The sequence below is a fragment of the Perca fluviatilis genome, chromosome 22, assembly GCF_010015445.1.
Source record: "Perca fluviatilis chromosome 22, GENO_Pfluv_1.0, whole genome shotgun sequence".
NCBI classification, from domain to species: Eukaryota; Metazoa; Chordata; class Actinopteri; order Perciformes; family Percidae; genus Perca; species Perca fluviatilis.
The window spans coordinates 9,173,755-9,185,646 of record NC_053133.1 but is presented as its reverse complement, the minus strand read 5'-3'; the positions used below and the strand labels follow the sequence as shown (position 1 = coordinate 9,185,646).

General features: G+C 39.2%; 1 long non-coding RNA gene across 1 annotated transcript; it reads left to right on the top strand.

Annotated features, from left to right (window-relative positions):
• The first annotated feature begins 277 nt into the window (after positions 1-277).
• Positions 278-11,545, top strand: LOC120552334. The gene is made up of 3 exons (XR_005637987.1): positions 278-366; positions 10,664-11,004; positions 11,512-11,545. It is a non-coding gene; the product is annotated as an uncharacterized LOC120552334 (long non-coding RNA).
• The last annotated feature ends 347 nt before the right edge of the window (positions 11,546-11,892 follow it).

Sequence of the window (11,892 nt, the reverse complement as noted above, 5' to 3'; positions counted from 1 at the left end):
AAAATAATACTGTACAGTTTTTAAGGATTATAATAGTTTACTTTCTCATCCAGTCACAGCTGGCCAATCTCATTTATTTGATTATTTATTATTATTTTATTTTTAACTTGCTCAATTTTTATTACTTGAATTGCTTTTGTGATACAAAAAAGTTAAGACAACATACGTTGCTGGTTATCAGTTGCTTTCATCATTTAATATTTTATGCAGCAGCACTCACAGTCAGACCAGCTGGCCAATCACCTGCAAGCCTCAAGACACAATCAAGCATCAATGAAGTGCAGCTGTGTGTGTGACAGGGGGGCTTGATATGGAAAGTACTTCAAAGATAAACCTTAAGAAACCACGAGAAAAGTTAAACACAGAGTAAGTTCCTAATCTAAGCTACCTCTATTTGCACTTTATTGTTTTCCAGCAATATAATAATATGTAATTCTCTCTGTTTTACTAAACTTGCTAGTGTAATATTAGCTAACTGCTAACAGCTAACCTAACGTTACTGTAGTTAGCAAAGCTAACTTTCTTTCTTTGGTTAAATGTGCACTCTAATGGCAGACTAGCTTAACTTACACAGGTTTCTCTAGTTGGACACAAATGTCACCACATATGTGTATATATACACGTTAGCTAAAATTGCAAAATTGTGATTAGCTAAAAGTTACAAAGTACTGTCTATATGGGTGGTAATGATTTCTACTTGGTTTGGAAGTAGCTAGCTACTAGCATCATGTTTCAGGGACTCATTTGATTCAGTGGTAATACTAAAATCTAGCATAATGGAGCTTTAAAAAAATGTATATGGCTCTAATATCTGACATTGACTTATTACAGAAGGAAACACAGGTGTATTTAACAACGGCTCCATTACATTAGGTGTGTTAGTAAGATAGCTCTAAAGGTAAGCTAGCATCTCTGTGTTTTTTTGGACTGCTTACAGCTGCAATAGGTTACTTGTGTCACTTTTGGAAAATCCTGGGGACATGTTGAGTTTTCTGGTTTGAGTTATGGATGGGTATTTCTTAGGGACAACAGTGTCGTGAGAGCTCCTGAAATAAGCATTAAATCTGAAACACAGATCATAATGTCAACACTCCTAATGTAGGAATACAGCATGTAGAAAGGGACAGTAGTAAGAAATCGTAAGGTGAGTAAACTGTTTTGGTTTTAAGGTTAACAGATGTGGAAATCAGTTTAAATGCATTTTTAATTGCTCAAATAGTTTGTTTAAAAAGGAGATTCCTGCACACTGCTTATCCATTCAAGTAGATAGTAATTTACTGTTCATTAGTCAAAGCTTTTCTGCAGCCAGTATACTTTACACTACTAACTTTTTTTCCCAATATATGTTGTAGGTGTTAATAGTAATGAATATATATAAAAAAAATTATTATTGAATTGGTTACAAGTCATGACTCTTGGTATGAGCGCCAACTTGTAGAAACATGTAACCTGTCTGACATACAGTAGGTGATACATTGCATTTTATCAAAACATTTGCCATCACTTCATGGAAATGTTTGGTGTTTGGATCAAGTGTTCCTGGGACATCCCAGACTCTATAGTCAGTGGCGAAACAACAACCTTTTTAATTGAACATTACATTTAAAGTGTTCTTTTTCTTATAAAACAAGTAGAACAAGTCAAAGTGAGTCATTTTTTTTTATAATTTGGGGTCCTTAGCACATTATTTGGCACATCTTAGGGCTGAACAAATAATAGGGTTATCAGAGTTGAAGGTTAATGCATCTACTTATCTAATGCCAGCTATGTTTACTCAGAGTTTGTAGTTATGTCTTTAAGCATCTCAATACAACCCAGCATTATATATTTGGCTACTTGTATAAAAATAGTTGTATAAACTTCACTAGTGCTTTTGTGACCTTTTTTAGTTTTGACAGTCTTTAAAGCAGCATTAGAGTCATAAAGAGCTGTGTGGTGAAAATGACTCAGTACCATGGATCAGCATGTACAGTAGGAGATGGTATATGGGCTGAAACAGAAAAAAATGAATGACTGGAGGAGTCATGTAAGGGTACAGGAACAAGGACCTTAATGAGGTAATGAAAAAAGCTTGGTAGTGCTCATATGCTCCCTTGCAATGAAAAGCTAGACAGACAGACTAACATCAAACATGCATCCAAATTCCACCACATCAAATGCCTACAGTAGCACACACACCCTGTCATTTTGTAATATGAATAGAGACGTATAGTATACCTCCTACAATGCATCACTCTGCCAGTCTGTGAACCTGTAGGCTTCCATTTAGAGGCCACAACATTTCAGTGCGGCCCCTGTGGGTGCAGACTGCATGCTGTTGCAGGGCAATTCTCAACAACTCAGTTACAGGGTGGGAGGGAGACACAGAGACCTATGAAAAGGAGCTCTGTGAATTGCTTGACTTCCACTGCCCACAGAGCAAACCTGGAAATGTGAAAAATACATTTTTAGTCAGTGCTGGCTAAAAAGATCAAACCTCTGGTCTATTTGGGTAGCATATGTGCTGCTAAGGCACATTATGAGTGTCTTATGACTGCATTATAACATTATTCCATGTACAAAAATATTACACATTATAGGTTACATGCTGTATTTATCACATGGCCTTGCATTTAATGTGGTAGGGTGGTTACAGAAGTGTGAAGTTTAGGGGGATTAACCTAAGTGAGGGAAACACTTATATTTAATATGTATATCTATATTAAACTGGTTGGTCATTTTAGAGGATGTAGTTTGTGGTGCTGTTGAACTGTATTGCATTACAAACACTGAGGTGTTTCTGTTATTCGGCCTATCCATATTTATATAAATGGGGTGGGTCAACACCTATCAAACAGTTTCAACAAAAATTTAACATTATAACCTTCATGAAGGTAGGAGTTTTTGCAGAACTGTGATATTAGACTATTTGTTTTAGCCAGGTGTACCTAATAAATTGGCAACTGACTGTACATTTATATATATAATAGCAGTATTGTAAATGTAGTCTTCATGTGAAATTGTGTCCAAATACTATCCAGTTACAGTAACTGTCACATTTTATTGTCTATGATTTTAATCTGTACATTCCAAGTCTATTACCAATTTATTGCCAGGGCTCTTTAATGCTTAATGTTTGCAGTGGGTGTCTGGGATTTAGTTTTAATCCAAGTCTCAGTGTTGTAATGTTGCAACCATTATTGAATCAAACAACTGACTGATTTTGTGACTGCAGAGTATACTGCTGTTTCTCGTCAAATGTGAGTGAATTGAGTTCCACAGCTATTCTGTGCTGCTGGTGTGAACGTTTAAGCCCAGTTTCTGGTTGAATCATAAATCTGCCTATGCAGGAGTCATGAAAGATGGCTCCCTCACTGACCTATCGAAATGTTTGTTGCTTAACAAATGTGCTTGACCCCCAATACATGTGTATACACACACACACACACACACACCACTTGGAGCTAATTGAGGCCACCCACCCTCACTTCACAGTAGCCCCTCTATCTTCCCATTCAGCCAGGGTGACTCCCTGCTTTCTTCACCCCTGTTTCAGTCAACAGTCCACCATGTGGCCACCTCAGCTCATTTTGCCATGACCTTTACTAAATTTACCTTCTGTGCCCAACAGCTATACCAAATCAGTTTCACAACAGATTATATTCACCTCTAATGTTCACCTTGCCACCTGTAATAAGGACAGTGCAACAGAGGATGTATAGTATATTTGCTGCAGAAAAAGTCTGATGTCTGTTTTACAACAGCATCAGACTCCCATACCAAGGTCATGCAAGTCTCCTAACTCAACATTTTCATTCTGAGGGCTCACTGGAGATCTGCCCCTACCAGGTGGTGCAAAAATACAGCTCTACCTTCAGCTTTTCATGATTGGCTGAAAGCAGAGCTGCACTGTAGGTGATAAATTGTTACATTAAGGGAGGACAATTTGTGTAGCACTCAAACTGTCCATGAAGCTCATAGTTATTGTGCTGTGCTACACACAAATTTCAACTTTCAAAAGCTCCATCAACTTCACATTAACTACATTTTTGTTATTTCATAATTGCCATGTAATAAATCTTTTACTGTGGCGGATTATTGAGAAATAGTATAGTTCTTGTGAATGCCAACTATATCAAAGCACAAAATAAAATTATCAAGTCATCTCACAGAGGAACATCACAGTAGCCCTGAAATTATACTTTTATCAGCTGAAGCCATCACTTTAGATGTCTCTCATCTACAATATGCTCAGACAGAATGACATTCCTGACTTTCTGAGACATATAAAGGGTTTGTTGCATGTCTGGCTGCAAGATCACTGCTTCCTTTCTCTTATGTGCTTTAGAATCAGGCTGCTTCCCATTACGAACACCTGTAGACCAGGCCAGGCTGACTTCAGTTCACAACATCATTTTTCTTTTTTTCCTTGGTTGAGACTTGAGACAGACCTCTGTGTTATCAGTGTGAACAACAGAAACATGTTCGGAGTAGCTTTACATCAGAATTTTAGAGCACATCAATACAAAAATACAAAAAAATCATACATTGATTTATATTTTTGAGATGTGTGTCCTTTAAAGGAAGACATGCAACATGCATACATATTTGGTGCCAATTACTAAATAATACTATCTAATATAAAAAATGTATTAGATAGAATGGACATGTTTGGAACATAATTATGGAAACAAAGAAAATACCAGCAAAAACAAAAAACAGTACATACTCTATAATTCACAAATTGCAGAACAATACATAACTGTTGTATGACGCGTAACTCACAAATGGAAATGGCTCTGTAAATTAAGATTGACATCTGCATTTGCAAGTAAGGTAAATCTTGCTACTCTGCATTAGGTCTAAAGCTGATGAATAGGTCTGTACATGTCATATTTCTTTATGGTTATCTATATAAAATAAGCAGCAACTGACACCATCTCCATATAACTATATATTGGGCCTGCACGTGCCCTAAAAATGGAGGCAGCATTTAGTCAGAAGTTAATTCTGGTTTGCTACATGGTAGACCACATTGAAAATACATGGTTGTCCCTATCAGAGTCCTGTGTATGTCAACTAAGAGTAATTTCAATGGCAAGAATATGTCATAAAACACCAAAACCCATAGCATAGAAATCTTCAAACAACTGAAGCCCTAGCTTTCCACAGATTACCTCAAATTACCCCAAAATGGTTCTAAATAAAATGTTTCAGTCCCATGATGACTAAACTTACCAATTGATACAAGATTTTAAAGTGTATTTATTCTTATGAAATACTGTGGAAGCCAAAAATAATGTTAGTGAAGTGGGGGAACTATTTCTTGCTTATGTTAGACAGAGGACTAGAGTAAGTGTGGAGAAAGAGCTCTTTATACTCTCCTCTGTGCAGTGTGTAAACAGTGACAGACAGTGGCGGGTGGTTGACTTGAGTGTGCCTGTGAAAAGTGCTAGTGTTTCAATACCATGTCAGGGAAAACTCATGGCAAGTAAAAAGAACTATTCTTATATTAACATGTATACAGTACTGATTAAACATGTCTAACAGGATATATTTAAAATACATATTAGATTTTGAATCTAGGTCTCTTTTTCTGGCACAAAGGTCCTGTTACTGACCTCCCTACATCATGTGTTGTACTAGGCTTTGCCTAATGGCTAGTGGAAATTCTCCTGTCAAAAACAAATTGCTGTAGGATCCTGATGCGTAATTTAAATTTTTTTAGAGAATTACCAAATAGTAACAGTGGCTTGCTAAGTCAAAATTTCTTGAGTGGTTGTTTTACTGGTTTTGAATATGTATTGCAAGATGCTAAAAACATTGATTTCACCCCTTGTACACCAACAGCACAACATAATTATACTTTTCCAGTTGTGTTAATATTTGATAAAAGTTAATATTATGTCATCTGACCCATTCATTTATTCAACCTCTTATTAGGTCCATCTTGGTTGATTAGTTCTCTAAATATAGGGTTTAGTATATTGAACAGTGGAGCTTATTGTATGGCTGCTTCTAGGCATTTGATTTTTATTTACCTGGTTTTATTCCTGACATCTGTCTATATGTGTGTATATATATATATAGACAACATGGGACAGTGCACTGGTAACTAACATTGAGGCACTAAAGCCCTCTTAATCGGTTTTGCATTACTCAGTAAAAGTTGCATTGGTGTCTGTTGTATTAGGGAAACAAATGTTGTAACAAAGGCTAGTGGCTGTAGTGATTATGACTCGTCTGTCTGGAGCAAAAGAGGAAATTGGGTTATGTTATTGTAGAGTCACAAATTTCGCAGAGGAAAGGGGTCGGGGTGAAAGGATGGGTCAACAAAACGACGATCTTTAAAAAGGAGATCAGTTTCCTATCGACACTGAAACGTTGGCTTATTTTAACCATTAGCTAAGTGTTTATTATTGTAATCATGACGGTGAACATCCCCATAACCGTGACAAAGTAGTAATTGTAACCCAAACCACAATGGTTTTATAACCCTAACCAAGTTGACTTTGTGCCTAAACCAAACCTTAATGGGGCTGTACTTGAAATACTGAAAAAAAATACGTTCCCCAATACATGAAATACCAAAAAAATGTCATGGCCACATGCTGCTGAATGTCGAGTACAGACCCTTTATCGATAGCGGTGTAAGTTCCGAAATATCCTGTCGATCAGAAAACGCCTACACATATGTGCAGTTTTGGAGGGCATGAAACAACACCAAATTATGTTGTAGGAAGGATAAGCACCCCTGTCCCAAAAATGGCAGCATTACAACACCAAAACTATGATGCAGTTCAAAAGTTGATACACAGCAACCCTACTTCTTGAGGTACTGTAGCACTAGGATTTAAACTAAAGAAGTTACCGTACAGAATCACTACTTGTAACTGCTACAATAGTAAGTAAGTAGACTGAACTGCCAGAGAGATTATTCATCACTTGTCTGGTAGCAGTTAGTTGGCTTGGTTATCTGTTGGTTTTTAGGACCATCTCATTAGTGGAGACCGTAACAATTTTGGACAAAGGCTGATTGTCATTATAGTCACAGCTGATAACAATTACATGCACATGCTGGCAGTAATCGTGGGAGAATATTTCAGTTGGATTATATGTTTTAGACACGGATTTGGCATTTTTATAATCAGAAATTATTTTGGGCTACAAATGATTACTAATAAACTGTTGTCACAAAGCTGGAGTTTTGAAACTATTAAAATCTAACTTCAAATATGAAATTAATTTAGTTTAATGAGTCAAAATGTCCACTGTGCTGTACATTACTGTGACACTTTGAATTGCACGTTAAATTCAGAAAGCAATTCCTTGCCAAGGTAATCTATATTATTTATCCATAGAACTGAGGCAGTAACTGTTACAACTACAAGTATATATAAGCTATGAATGCTACTGCTGCTAGAATTACTAAAAGTAGTATGAATCTGACTTGCTCATTGTCCAGATTTTCCCATCTGACAGGAAATCAAACCACAAACGTCAAATCATATGCATGCACGCCTCACTATCCCTGAGGCTACCATCTGCTGCTATCACTGCAGCATCTTCCCAGTGTATCACCCATTGCTGACTGCCTCACAATTACTAATATCTCTTTTAAAGTGTGTACAAGTTGTGAATTATTTTATGAATAGGTATATAGGAGATGATAGTAAAGATAATAAAACTAAAGTCAAAGCAATGCCGAGCACTTCTTCCTTCTTTAATTTAGGCACGTTAATGGTGTTTCATTCATGTTTAACTGCAATTCAAATTTTGACTGATCAATACTGTCGCACGATAGTGTATGGTTCTGTTTTACCAGCAACGTTTTCCACTGTTAAAAAATGTAAGCTCCACAGGATAACTTTTGAATAATTTATTTAAGACAAAACAGATTAATACTGCACAGCATACAAAATACTAAACTAAAACACTCCCCCAGCCGATCACACACGTGTCTCTTCTCTGCTCTCCTTCTCTCTGCACCTGTCTCACATCAACCTTTAACAAGCACAGCACACTATCCTTAGGCCAATCCTGAGCTGTGGAGGGGGGTGTGGTCCAGTCAGTCACAGCTGCTTCTTATTACCTTGATCCCCAGTCCAACAAATGTCTACAGCAATCAACAAAACACAGCCAATCCACAAAAGCATGCAAATAATAACTGATAAAACATGCAGCAAATCAACCAATCACACCAAAAGCAAATTACACAAACACTGATAAAACTCAAACTGGACAATAAACCTAAACATGCAATGTTTGGATCAAGATGAAAAGCTGCGTGAAATAAAGTCACACCCTGACAATCAGTTAAACAGTTAAAAACATAATTTTGAAAATGAAAATAAGCAAGTAATTAAGATTTTTTTTTGCATGATAAAACAAAAATAGGCTATATAATCTATTTCTTAACTGCTATAACTTGCTTGCTTGTTGCGTTTTAAGAATAGACTGTATAAAATAGGGTTTTACGTTTTTTTCTGCTAAGTTTGTGGCTCTCTGCTGGATGGGTGACACATGGCACTATATTGATGAGGACTGGTTAAATGGGCCGTCCTACACAGAGCATGCCAGGCAGACGCTCTGCAGACTCTGCAGACCGTGTCGGTTGCATGGAGGCGCAAGCGGTTCGAGGAAGGTGGCTGCATGTGTCCACGACAATGCATGCAACATTGCTGCTGCGCGACTGGTACAAGTCTGCAGCTGTCCACGGATCACAGAAGGTATGTCCGAGCCTCTCGGACGCATGAGCTGGGACTCAGTTGCAGGCTTGTCGGGTAAAGCAAATTAGCATCCCTACTTTAATTATAAAAATGTAGTTTATTTTACTTGGGATTACTTGGACCGCCACAAGAGCCCATGAAACTCCCCGGGGCCCACTTGGGGAGTGACTGCCCCTGCTCTATGAACCATGAGAAGACAAGATGTAGCATGAAACCTTCTCTGCCCAGACACCAATTCGTCCCACAGAAATGGCTCTGCTTTTGCCATGGGTCATCCAGGAGGATCATCTGATACTGTTTGGCAGGAAACAGGCTGAGTCTGGCTGGCTGGGAAGGGCATGCTGCCTGACAGACAGAGCCTGGTCAGGATCCATGCCTTCACTGGAGTGAGCCAAGAGATACAAGGAGCTGACTATCTTTTTGACTGAACTCTGTTTCTAAAACGCCTTTAGATGAGGAACCCTGAAAAACGTCACCCCCCTGCAATCACTCTTTAGGGTTGTCCAAAAGTGTGTTTTGGTCAACTTGCCTTATTGTGTCTTGTTTCAGGATATTCAGTCATTTGCACAAAACTCTTAAAACACTGGGTACAAGTGGCGTTATCTTACATTGTTGGCAGATGATTGTTTTTGTTCTCAGTGCAGCATAGTGAACCTGTAGACCTATTCAATTAGCCTTGATGCCAGCCGAACTTAGCCCCGCCCACAACATTTGAGGTCGGGAAGTTCGGTCTGGACTTGATCCGTTGTGGAGCAACTATGCTAGAACCAGAGCTGTTCGGACCAATCAAATTGTCAGGGCGGGCTTTATACGATGATGGACAGATGATCAAAAGTAATGTAATCAACCACGTCACCAAAGAGCGCTTGGGATAAATGGCAACAAAGATGGCTGCCGCTGGAGAATTGAGATGTGTAGATTCTGCCATCACTTCTGTTATAGAAGATATCGACAGCACATTCATTTTAAAAGAGGAACAGAGAACCTTGATCACGTATGTATACACCTTGCCACACCCGTCCACACGACACAGAAACTGCTGCCTCTGCCTTTGCTCTGTCGAAGCCTGCCTTTGACTTGCAGCTTCTGTGACGTCTGTCTCTGTTGCTCTGATTGGTTGTAGGTCTATCCAATAGAGCGCAGAGGCATTTTCTTTCCTGGTTCGGTTGAAATCCGCCCCATAATCACAGCCCAATGGAGCAGTATCAGACTCATATTCTGACTAGAATCTGAGTATGACGACGTCAGGCTACTATTCAGTGATAAGGAAACTCTAATATATGTATTTGGCATTGGCCATGTTATTGATATCGCTCCAGTTCATTGAGTGCATGGGTGACAAACTAAAGGAAAAAAAGTGTCTATTTAAAGTTTTCAGACCACCACAAGTCCCTGGAACAGCGTCAATGCACCATGACATAGATTCTACAAGTCTCTGAAACTGGACTAAATGGATGAAAACCATTCTTTCAAAATGTATTATCTCAATTGGTGTTGATGATAGTGGTGGAAAGAAAGTCTTGTGTTGGTCCAAAATCAGTCATAGTTGTTCAAGTAGGTTGAGCAAAGCAGAGAAAGGGGAGGTAGCCTTGCTCCTTATGACCTCATAAGGAGAAGATTCCAGATCGTCCCATCTGAGCTTTCATTTTCTCAAAGGCAGAGCAGGATACCCAGGGCTCGGTTTACACCTATCACCATTTCTAGCCACTGGGGGACCATAGGCAGGCTGGAGGAATGCATATTAATGTTAAAAAACCTCATAAAGTGACATTTTCATGCCATGGGACCTTTAAAGAAACCAGTGCAAACTAAAAGATTTATAAATATAATAGAAAAAAAGAGTATTGCACAAAAAACAATATTACAGAAACCTGAGTGCAATATGCACAATGTAGCTGTATAGAGTTCCAACAAGGATGGTCCTCTGTAAATAAACTCTGTTCTTACCTTATCAGTCAGCAGGGTCTGTATGTGCAGCCTTTTGTGATACATTGCTGGGAGGTGCTGAGGTAGAGAGGACAGGAGCGCTTGATGCTACATGACTGGGCTGTGCCGAGCTGGATGGGACAGGGGAAACTGATGCTGCATCGCTGGGCTTGTCTGAGGTAGACGGGACAGGAGCGCTTGATGCTACATGACTGTGCTGAGCTGGAGGAGACGGGGGAAACTGATGCTGTATCGCTGGGCTTGTCTAAAGTAGAGGGGACAGGAGTGCTTGATGCTGCATCACTGGAAGGTGCTGAGGTGGAGTGGACAGGAGAACTTGACGCTAAGATGGCCCAGGATTTGCAGGAAGGTATTAAATTATTTCTAAAGTGCATCTGAAGAGAGAAGAGAAGTATATGTGACCATTAAGTGTTACATTATATTAATAAAAAACTGCTGCTGATGAACCCAAGCCAATAATAGCACCAAAGCCACATGAAAGCCACAAAGGGCAACAGTAAAATTACACCTAGCATTCCTTCACAAAACATGTCTTCTCTCACATGATGCATGCTGTTGTTTGCTATACATAAAAGACTATCCATGATGAAAATGCAAAGGCTAACAACTATTAATTACAAAAGGGGATGGATAAGGAGAGCACTTTAATTGACCATTACGAGCAGGGCTAACGTTTGACCGTGCCGCCATGGTATCAGAAATAGGGCAGACGCACAACAGGGTTTCCTGTACACCGCTCACCGCCGCTCCTTCAGCTGTTTATGAAAAGTCATAAAGTCGTAATTATACACGACTCTGCAGAGCCGTCTGCTCTACTGAACTCAAGTAAACTGTCATCCGCTCTCTCTCCCCTTAGGGTGAGCAACTGGAACAGTGACAGGACGTCATCAACACCAAATCAAACAATTAAATAAAAATCATATTTAATTTGATGAATTTACTGTTTATCAGACCCCAGATGAGACAGGAAGCTAACGTTAGTGAACGCTGCGGTCCCTCTGCCTTTGACTCCAACGTTATTGTTTTAAAACCGTTTTTCAGGCCCTAGCAATTGCCAATATTGCCTATGCCACTGGCTGGCCCTGGCTTTGGGGTGCCCGCACACCCCTCGGATAGATTGCGGCCCTAGCTTTCGCCTATACTGCTTATGCTGGCCCTGCTAATTCCCAACCATGTGGATTACTGTATATCTGATACAGTGTCTGCAAAGTGATACACCATTGAGCTGCACTGATTT